We start from the raw sequence: 8,361 nt of genomic DNA, 5'->3' as shown, positions 1-8,361 counted from the left end.
CTGGTTTCTGTCCCTGCTGCGTGTTGAGGCAGCTGATACAGTGGGAAGAGAATTCATCTTGGATTCGGAAAATTACAGAAGAACTAAGTAGGCACCTTAAGCAAGTCATTTCCTCTCTCTGAGCCTCATCTCTAATAAAAGGGGGGAAGGATTACACTTATCAGGGGGGTTAAATCTGGTATTAGTGATATGGCCCTCTTTTCAAATACAATCTAAAGCAACAACCTACCTCTAACATGGGTGTCCAGCGAGTTTCTTGGGTCGAAGGGAGGGTGGGGATGAGAGATGCCCAGGGCCCTGTGAGGACTGTGACGGGGTTTGGCCAAGCACAAGAGGATCTCCAAGGTCTCCTCCTTCTACTTCTGCAGGAGCAGACTTGGCCCATAATAGAGAGCTCAGGCTCTGCACACTCCAGGGTTGGGACCACAGTTTAACTGCTTACTGCATGTCCACATCTCATAACCCCTTTGGGCCTCAGTTTCCCTTTTTTTTTTGTTTCCTCTTTTGTAAATTAGAATAATAGTGATCCCCATCTCAGAGAGCTATCATGCCGATCATATGAACCGACATGCCTAATATCTGGCAATCATTAATGTCACTATTAGAACCAGTCTATGGTCCAATGTGATCCTGTGGGGGGCGGGGACAAGGGGAGATCTGGAACTGACAAAGATGGTGTAGGAAAGTACATTAGGAAGGACGAAGGAACACTATCAGAACAAAGGCCCCCAAACACAGTTGCACACAGAAACCAAGTTTATTTCTCATGTAACAGTCAAGATGGAGTAGTTCCTGACCGTGGGCTGCTCTGCTCCACCTTGTCAATCAGAGACGTGGCTTCCTTCCGTATCATTGCTCAGCTCTCTCCCAGGGATTCCTCCTCTGCTGGCTGCGTTGTTAAAGCGCTGTCTCAGGTGAACTTGGTCCAGCTCATGGAAAGAGGAGCTTACCCAATGTCTTCAGGCTCTCAAGACATTACTTGGCTCTCATTCCCCTGTGGCCACATCTGGAAGCCAGGGCAGCTGGGAAATGGGGTGTCCAGATGGGAGGCTCTCATTCAACTAGGAGAGAAAGGATTTTATTGAACCACTGACAGTCCTAACCCAGGGCTCAGACCCACACCTGTGCCACCCTTTCCCTCTTCCCTCTCAAAGGAGGGGAAATAGAGACCAAGGTCCAGAAAGCAATGGGATCCCCATGAGGTCTGTGTGATCCCCAGTGGCCATCCCTCCATGAGCAGCAGTCACAGGACAGTGACTTGGAGGCCTTGCTCTGGAGAGGATACCCTCCTGTCCATCTTCTTCACAAAGATGAGAGATAAGCTTCTGCCCCCACTGCCCACCCACTCCTTTCACATGGTCTTGGTCCACTCTCCACCACCTGTTCTCCATCACTACGTGTGACTGCAAATGTGGGGGTGCAGTAGGAATGGAAGGCAAGACCTGGGCCAGGAGGCCATGCTGTGCAGGCAGCTCAGGCACATCCAGCTACTAAAGGCGTGACCTGAAATGGGGAAGCTATCTGAGCTGCAACTGACTCTTTTAGAAATAGGAATGAGAAGCTTACTTGTCAGGGTTGTTGAGAGCATCACACAGGATACACCTGTCTATAATGTCTGTACCGGGCACAGAGGAGGCCTTCAAGACATGGTGATTTTATTTGGCTCCAGCAGAGCAGACCTGGCCCTGTAGCCAGGCCTCACCCACCATTTGCATGGCCTCTCCTCCCTCCCCTGCCTGACCAGTATACCACTCCCTCCCTCTTCTTTACCTCCCAGCCTCACCCCCTTCCCACCTGAATCTTGGTCTACGCTTTCCACCTCCAGCAAGTCTTGCTTGATGAAAACTTTCCCACTCAGCCCCTTCCCAACCCCGGCCCTTACTCCCTACCACCCTCTGCTGACTGCTCCACCACCCTGGCCTCCACCTTTCCACCACTTTCCATGTGTCCTGCCTCTACCTCCAGGTCACTCCCCCACCACCACCAAACTTCAGGAAATGTGTGGCAATGTTAGGGGGTTCAGACTGCTTATCGGACAGATCAGAGTTCAGATTCCAACTTTGCCAATTTCTGATTTCATGACTTCAGCAAAGTCACGTCTCTTTGGGTCCCTCTGGAGGGGTTTGGGTATGTGGGGGCTGGTACATAGCTCTCGGGGACTTAGGAAATGTCAGTCTCCTCTGCTATGCATCACATCCCCCAGCCCACACTCCAGAGACTCTCTGCCAAAGGGAGGTATTAGACCAAGAAAGTAATTCCCCCACCAAGTCTTTCTCAGGGTTCGGGGCAGGGGAGGGTAGAAGGGACTTCCCCTTGAAATCTGTGGGCACTGAACAGAACCGCCAACCCAAGAGCCACAGCAGAGGCCAAGAAGGAACTCAGACACCCCAGCCCCCACGGTCTCACCACATACACAAGCCCCCCCAGGGCCCCTACTCTCCTACCCTCACCACATACACCCCAGTTGTTAGACACATTCAGGGATGGGGGTGAGTGGGTTGATCTGATCAGGGTCTTAGAGAATCCATGGAGCTTTTAACCTCTAAGAGGTTCCATGCCTCTATCTCCAACTTTCCCGGATCGGAAAAGCAACATCAATAACAAATGCTTTTACTGTGCTTCCCGCTCCACTGACATCGTTCTAGACACTTCACACACACGCACTCAGTCTATACAACAGCCTACCGGCCGGGACCATTAATTCCGTTTTGCAGATGAGGAAACTGTCCTCTGGAGAGGTGAAGTAACTTGCCTAAGGTTATACAGCTAGCCTAAGACAGGGCTGAGATTCAAAACCAGACAGTGGGATTCCAGAAACCATGTTCTTAACCGCTCTGCTGGAATAAGGGAATTCACTTGTCGTTTCTATGTGCCAAGTACTGTGGAAAACATAACATCTGCATCTCACTTAATCCCAAACAACGCCCTGAGATGGCTACTGTAAATATTATTCTCATTTTACAGATCAAGAAATTTAAGAGAGAAAAAAGTTTTAGTCAACTCACCTAAAGTCCCACAGCTAGATAGCTTCAGAACCCCTACCTGTTTTGCCTCACATCTCCCACCCTCGCCCCCAGCTCCTCCTTCTCTAGATAGGTTTTAGCACCTTCCTTCACAAATCTGCTTTACCCCCACAACCCACAACCACTCCCATTCACTTCTGTCCCTTTCCCTTCCCACCTCCCCCTGCTATGCGCCAAACGGTCCCTGCCTCTCCCCAACTGCCTCTCCCCAACTAAGACCTACAAACCTTTCTGTCCCTCTCCCTCAGCTCTCCTCAGTTCCTCTGCCCTCTCCCACAGTTCCCACTGAATCAGATAAATTTCACCAGAAAAAAAAAAAAAGACCATCGGACATTCCCCAATCAGACCCCCACTGCGCCTGGATGTGGAGCCCCCAGAGGAGGCACCTCAGCGGCTCTGTTGGAGAGTCAGAAATAAAACCCTCATTCTCCTCCCCTGCCCCCACTTCCCATCACTCATCTGGGAATCCAGGGCGAAGAAGGGAGCTAAAGTGCAGAGCGTTCATTTAATATTAACAAATTGAAATGAATTCTTTTAATGCCAATTAACTTGGAGCGGCCCCTTATTAATAGTAATTTAGATTCATACTTGGGAGAAGCGGGGGAAGGGGGCTGGGCCAAATGTGACCAGAATGTCAATGTGACAACGGAGCTGGAGAACTCAGAGGGGAGGGGCAGCCGCAGTTGGACTTCTGCTGAGTTGGGTTCTGTTTCCCTCAGAGAAATGGACAAAATCACAGGAGATGGATCTTTGGAAAGAGATTACTCTGGAATTTCGATTTTTGTGCTTGCAATGATTCTGAAGAGGCTAAACCGTTATCACACAATTTTGGTGGTTTACTTCACAGTTATGTTGAAAAAAAAAAAAAAAGAATTTCCTCAGAGCTGAGATTTACCCTAAACTATACTAAGCCTGACCTCACTGACCAGAGTGTGATGGAGCCCCCAGGCGAGCTTCTTTGTGTTCAGTCCAGTCAGAACTGAGATCAAAATGGGGTACCCTAATCCCTGCCACCTCCACCATAATCAAAGGTAAAAGGGAGGACTAAACATTGCGTTTCTTCTGGGAATCTTCTTCCAGAAAGTAAAAAATACCAACAGACTTACCCTGAGCTAGCAGCTTATATTTAGGGGAGAAAAAATTTTCTGCTTGTACTTCCTTAGAATTTAGGGAAAAGATGAGAATGAAAAATCCAACTTTGTATACAAAGAGTTGCTCAAAATAAAACCAAGGAGAAAGAGCTCAGTCCCAGACTAAAAAGTCAAACATATATTCTGCTTGCCCTGATTTTGCTGGGTGGTCCCACTAAAGGTGCCCAGAACTAGAACCTTGAACGTAGGCTTTGACCCAAGCAGATCATTTCTTCTTCCTGGGTGTCCCTCCTTGGCTAGAAGGGTGAGTTGAATTTGAAGCTGGGAATTGTAGACCTTGGGGGTGAGAGTCCTGAGATGGAGGAAAAAGGAGTGCAAAGGGGGCTGGGGAAGGGTTAAGAAAACATATAAGACTGTGAAGTTTATAAAATAAAAACTTTTAAAATAGTTTAACAGATAAAAGATCAAATTTAAAGAACAAGTTAGGGTTTAAAAGGAGGTAAGATACAACAATATTAAGAGTTTAAAATAAACAAAAATGAGGATAAGGCATAAAACACTTCAAGTAAATTATTCTTCAAAAGAAGAGGGGTTGGAATTAATCAAAAGAGACTTGTTCACACACCCCCCCCCATAGAGTTTCCCAAACAATAAATTCATTTACCAAACAAAAAGAGAATACACACGGAGGGGGGAAAAAAAAAATCATGGAGAGTCAATAACGGCTAAAAAATGAATGAGGAAGGAAAAAAAGAAAGAAACAAACAAAATTGAAATCTGCTAACTGATTATTTGTAAAAACTGAAATTGGAAGATGGAATGGAGAAAGGCGGGAAACTGACATCTTTGGAGAAGTGAAACTTGCAAAAACAGAAGGTATAACTCCTTCCCAAAGAAAAGTAAACTCTCCATAAGTAGAATGCTTCTCCCCAGAAGAAGAAAATATAAAACGGATCTAAAAAGTACCACTCACCCTTCCTCCAGAAAAGTGTATTAATCTGAATTTAATCTTCCCCCAAATCTGAAATAGATTATACAAAAAATAAATAAAAGGATTGCTTCCTTTCAACTAAGAGAAAAACAAAACCGGATTTAAATTGCCTAATGGGGCAGGAAGAGGGACGTTGCTTGCAGGTGCCAGATAGGATGGGGGAGGGGATGTTTCAGGGGAGGAAGACCCGCTTACCTTTTTCTGGAGCAGTGGCCGCTAGACCGAGGTGGGCGCGGGACACAGTGAGTGTCTGCGTGCGTGTTAGGTCAAAAGAGAAAGAGGGAATCCGGGTGCCCCTGTACGAAAGAGGAGAGTAGAAGGACTGGGGGTACCCACCTCCCCACCTCCGCGCATCTCCCTCCCTCCTGTACCCAGGCCTAGAGAGCTACTGAAAGTTACAAATTGCTTCCATTATTAGCTCATCCCGGGCGTCCTGGTCATTGGCCAACCCTGGACCACGTGGTCCCTCGTACCAATCGATCGAATTTCTAGTTGCAATTCTCTGTCTGTCCCTTGGCTCTGGGCAGGAAAGGGGGGGGGGACCGGTGGCGCGGGGGTTGGGGAGGGGCTAAAGAGGGGGGGTCTCTTCGCCCCCTCACCCTCCTTTTCCGCCCTTGTCCCGAGCCTGAGTGGCCGCCCCAGAAGAGGTTGAGAGAATGTTGTTGGCTGGGGCACACCCGGGAGGGCACAAACTGGAGGAAGCGGACAAACACTGCCATGGACCCAGGGCCCTCTCCTCCCAGTTCCCCCCGGCCGGGTCGGCCGGGCTGGCCACACCCTCTTAGAACGCCCGCCGAGTCCCGGCGGTCCCGGGGCTAGCAGCCCGGCCCCCTTGTGCCGGGCGCTTGAATGTCCTCTTTACGGATCACAGCTTCGGCCCACACTTTGGGGAAGGTGCTTCCCTGGGGCTCGCTCTGGATCAGGCGCCTGCGCCCTCAGGGGCACTCTTCTCACGCCACTGCCGAGTTTGCGCCCCTCCTGGGACAGTTTGAGGGTGAACAAACTTTTGAATGGATAAAAATCAAGAGGAGTCGGTCTGGAGCAGGAGCAGGTGAGCTGGGCTCAGGAGGGGTACGTGCCCTTCAGCCTGAGGACAATCTGTCTCTCCCTGTGTGTGTGTGTGTGTGTGTGTGTGTGTGTGTCTCTCTCTCCTCCTGACTCCATCCCCCTTCCCCGGCAGGCTGTTACTAATCTGCCCTCCCTCGGAGGAATTGGGGCTGGGGCAGGACGTCTGTAGTTAAGTGGGTCCCAGCAGCTTTCCTTCGCTGAATTTGGGGACTAAGGTGGCAGCTGGCAGAGGTGGAAGGATTGCTTCTGAAACTGGGGAGGGCAGGAGAAATTGGGGGCCTAGAGACCCAAAGAGTCTGGGTGTGATAACTGCTTTCTCCAAACGCAACTTGCGGGAACTTCAGGAAAGTTTTTTTAAGGAAGATGGAGAGGGGGCAGAGTTGGGGTTTTGAGGTTTAACGTGGGAAGGAGGAGCACTTCGCTTCCTACACTGAAGGAAGGATGTATTTGCTTGTTTCCCCAATCAGGGTGGATTATCAATGTCCCGGACCTGCTCTCCCAGCAAACTCAGAGACGCTTGGAGATCCCCATAGGGGTCTCCGCAGAAGGGGAGAGAAGTTCCAGCCGAAAATAGCAGTTTCCCACTCTCCCGCGGAGGGGGTGGGGGGCGGGGTTATCAGTCCTGAGCCCCAGCTCTGGACAACCTCAGCCCCAGCTGCCCCGGGACCATTGGCTGATTTTTAAGTCAGGATGACACGAGAGAGGGAACAATTCCCAAATTTCTTTCTCTTGTCCTTGGAAACCCATTTTGATGCAGAGATCCAACTCCCTAAGATGCAAAGGAGTGCCCCTCACCACCCCCCATCACAATCTTCCTCCTTTCTCCAGCGCTCAAGGGAGAGCAAGGAAAAGAGCCCCTTACTCGACTGGGGGCAGAGATTGCCCCCATCCACACAAGGGAAGTCCCTGGAGAAAGAGATGGTTCTTTTAAAAGGAGTCAAAAGCAGAGGGTGATTTCAGAGGGCACAGCTGAACTTGGGCATGCCCTGGTTGAGAGTGGAGGAGTAGGCAGGCCCCTGGTGGGGTGCTGGGCCTTCCTTGCAGGATGGTCTGAGAAAGCAGGTGAGGGCAGAGGCCGTGGTGGGTGCACCAGCAGAGCCTAAGGAACTCGAGCCCTCATGCCAGGAATGGGAGGCCCAGCTTGGGCTGGCAGGTCCCCGCAGCATCTGAGGTTTGTGGGTCCTTCCCTGCACAGCCGGGCAGGCAGCAGCTGGCAAATTTGGACCAGTTCTTGGAGAGGGTCGGAAGGGGTTGTGTATCCCAGGAGGGACCATTCTCATAGGAGTGCATGGTGTCCCTGGCCAGTGCCCAGCCGACACCTCCAGAGGCTGCTTGGCCCTGCTCCATGGGGAGCTCAAACCTGCCCAGGCCTTTGTTTTCGCAGTGGGCGCCTGAGGTTTTTCCGCTGGTAATGCAGTGGCTGTCCAGCACCTGCTCCTCCTGGAGCCCCTGGAATTGGGCCTGCCCCCTAACAGGTTTAAGAGGGCCCAGCCCGCACTGCCTAAAGACCTGATCTCCAGAGTGTGGACCTTGAGAAGTCCAGGGGCAGACAGGAAAGGGATTGATACCCCCAAAGTAAGCCCTTTTCTTTCCTTCCATTCTGTGGACCTACCAACCTCTCCAGCCCAGAGGAGTGGGGTGGAAGAAAGGTCTCATCCTGCCGCAATTCCGAACTGACCCGGGAGCCGACTGGGGCTTCTCTTTGGCGGCTGCCCAGGCTCTGGGTAAACTAAAGAGAAGGTGCCTGGTTCTAGGCTTCGCCCCCCTCTTAATGAATCCAGTCCTTTCGCCCCTATCTCCCCAACACTCCCCCCACCAAGATCTGTGGGGTTCTGTCTTTTACTCCATCCTTTCTCCTCTTCCTCTTCCTCTTTTTCATCAGGATTGACAGAGAGACAACAATTTGCTAAGTCTTGTCTAAGCCTATACTGGGAAGCTGCAGACTCAGCCCTGACTTCTCAACTAGGGGGAACCGCCCCATTCCCAGACCCTTGAATTCTGCCCGCAAGTTGAGGGAAGTTGACAAAGAATGGCGTGAAGGATGGCTGGCCTGCCATGGGACAGAGCCCCAACCCAGGGAGGGTGCAGTTTTTAGCTATTTGCCTATTGCAGAGAGAGGATTTAGAAACAAAGGAAGAGAGGGGGGGAATGGTGGAGGAAACAGCACAAAGAACTGGAAAATTTGTGA

General features: G+C 50.7%; 1 long non-coding RNA gene across 2 annotated transcripts; it reads right to left on the bottom strand.

Moving 5' to 3' along the window:
• Positions 1-738: 738 nt before the first annotated feature.
• On the bottom strand, positions 739-5,559 carry LOC122891212. Of its 2 annotated transcripts, XR_006381258.1 has the most exons (3): positions 5,301-5,559; positions 5,088-5,135; positions 739-1,061 (listed from the first exon to the last, which is right to left on the bottom strand). It is a non-coding gene; the product is annotated as an uncharacterized LOC122891212 (long non-coding RNA). The 2 variants fall into 2 exon arrangements; XR_006381257.1 differs by lacking the exon at positions 5,088-5,135.
• Between the last annotated feature and the right edge of the window lie 2,802 nt (positions 5,560-8,361).

Source organism: Neovison vison, chromosome 12, assembly GCF_020171115.1.
Source record: "Neovison vison isolate M4711 chromosome 12, ASM_NN_V1, whole genome shotgun sequence".
Classification (NCBI taxonomy): domain Eukaryota; kingdom Metazoa; phylum Chordata; class Mammalia; order Carnivora; family Mustelidae; genus Neogale; species Neogale vison.
Note: the sequence above shows the minus strand (reverse complement) of the source record. Positions and strands in the feature narration are given on the sequence as shown.